Consider the following 2,615-nt stretch of genomic DNA (forward strand, 5'->3'; position numbering starts at 1 on the left):
GCCACCACAGCCTCGACCCGCTGGGCCCCAGCGATCCTTCCGCCTCAGCCTTCCGAGTAGCTGGAATTACAGGCATGCGCTACCATACCGGGCTGATTTTTTGATTTATTGTAGAGATGAGGTCTCGCTGCCCAGGCGGGTCTGGAACCCGTGGGCTCAGGCAATCCACTCACCTCAGCCTCCCAAAGGCACAGGATTACAGGCTGAGTCACCCAGCCCGGCCCTTTCTCTTTTCTTAGGGCAAGAAATGGAGTTGGGTTTGGGTGGAATTTTGGCAGTAGCTGTCATTACCTCCCAGCCAGAATCACAAAGGAAGCTTTCTCAGAATTATTCCTGGTATTCCTGTGTGTGCCTGACTAGATTTGTAGAGAAAAAGAATGCAAGAAGGTTCAAATTTTCTTATGTCTTTTGACCCCAGGGACTTCATACTCTCATATTAGCCCACACTGAGTCTTTAGCAATTCGTTAAAAATAATTTTAGCTAAACTTTTCCATAGCTTTTATCCATCCATCAGTATTTTCACCTTTTACAAAAATGCTTGGCTCTTTTAACTCCTGGTAGATTTTTTTTTCCTCTCTCATTCTTTACCTGTATTTTAGGCTGTTTGATCTATGTCCTCTCTTCTCGTATGGGTTACAGAAAAAGTCATTTAAGTTTTCCTAACTTGTTTTTCTTGTTATTATTTATTTATTTATTTAGAGTTCAGCCTCAACCTGCTGGGCTCCGGCGATTCTTCCGCCTCAGCCTTCCCAGTTGCTGCAACTACAGGCGCATGCTACCACGCCCAGCTAATATTTTGATTTATTGTATAGATGAGGTCTTGCCAAGTTGCCCAGGCAAGTCTCGAACCCGAGGGCTCAGGCAATCCACTCACCTCAGCCTCCCAAAGGCGTGGGATTACAGGCTGAGCCACTGAGCCTGGCTGGATCACACTCTTAAATCAAGTTTTTTTTCATTCAGACTCTGTTCCTGCTGTGTCGCTTCCTTGATCATCTCCCCACCTACACCTGAAAGCTTCAAAATAACATCCCCTCCCACTGGCACCTTCTGCCTCAGAGTCACCACAGCACAGACCCATGGGAATAGAGTTCCTCTTCCAATCTCACTACTTTGTCAGTTGAGTTCCCAGATCCTAGGTTTTGTTTTGCTTTTCTTTATCCTTTTAAAATCATTTTTCTTTTTCTACTTTCTCAATTTTCTTCATCTTTAATTTTACAGTTCCTTATCCCATACCCTCATTACATTTCAAAAATGAGTCCAAACAATAGTATCTGAGAATTCTGAAGGAGCTAGAACAGAAGTAAAACTTAATACTTGGTTTTGAACTATTTGATAAGACAGAGGCATAAGAACATGAACTCAATGTGACAGGCCATTAAAGGATTTTGCAGGTTTATAAGAAAGATTAGCACAGTGAAAGCAGTGTTTTAGGAGGATTAGTCTGGCATCAGAATGCTGAGTGTATTAGAGGAAGTAAAACTCTGCTCACAGAGAACTGCTAAATCATGGAATTCATGGTAAGCGATGAGGGTAGAAACAGAATTTGAGAGAGAAATAACTCTAAGGTTTCTAGGCTGTGAGACTGGAAGGATGAAAATGTTATTTTAAAAAAGGAGTTTAAGAATAAGGAAGCACAGAAGTATACGGGTAATACATTTTTCACAGTTCTTTCATCTATTTATACTTTTCTTTGTGATGGCAAGGATCCCTGTAATGACTTAGTATTTTCTTTACATTATCTTTAATAAAGCACAATGATAAACATCATTTTTGTGAGGTAATTATAAATGTTTATAGTATCGTTTTTGGTAATTTAAGTCATCTGTATGCTCCTGAGATATACAAGGCCTAATGTAATTTGCTAATCTGGAGAATAAGATACTTGAGGAGACTAAATATCTATTAAGATAAATTTTATGGAATGTGATGAAGTTTATCTGTACCAGTGATATATTTACATGTAATTAAAAGAGTTAACGATAGTTTAGACGGAAGCTAAATTCAAATACAACACTATGAATTACATATTGGTAAAATTTACTGGGAAAGCAGATGTGTTTGTTGTTTTCTCTCCAGCCTCCACCACAAAAATACTTAGACCTCAAAGTTAACACATTTGCATTACGTAAGTAAAACTTTTCGTAGTCAAATTTAAAAAAAATTTCCAATATAAACTACTGTGTTTTATTTTTAGCGGTAAATTAGAAATATTTTTAAACATCTTTAATATACTTTAGTCTTTGGAATAATGAAATCCCGAAGTAATTAGTTAGTGATTTGTACATTTCAAGATATCACAAGACATTAAAATTAAAATATGTCAGAGAAATAAACATTTATGGCCTTCAAATGATTTCATGTGATTTTCACTTATGTATTCTTGTCCATAAATGTATTTTTATAACAACTAAATTAAGATGATAAAAACCAATCAACAGATTACATATATAGTTTTATATAGGTATGATAAAAGTATATTTTAGAAACTAGATTTCAATCTTTAAATAATTTATTAGTACTATATAACTTTAAATAAATTGTTAGTACTATGTACATTTGTATGTTTGTGTGGATAAATATCAAGATATATTAGTAAATAAAAAATGTGTATTAG

This window comes from Carlito syrichta, unplaced genomic scaffold (genome assembly GCF_000164805.1).
Source record: "Carlito syrichta isolate Samal-C Ts95f unplaced genomic scaffold, Tarsius_syrichta-2.0.1 Scaffold287170, whole genome shotgun sequence".
Taxonomy (NCBI): domain Eukaryota; kingdom Metazoa; phylum Chordata; class Mammalia; order Primates; family Tarsiidae; genus Carlito; species Carlito syrichta.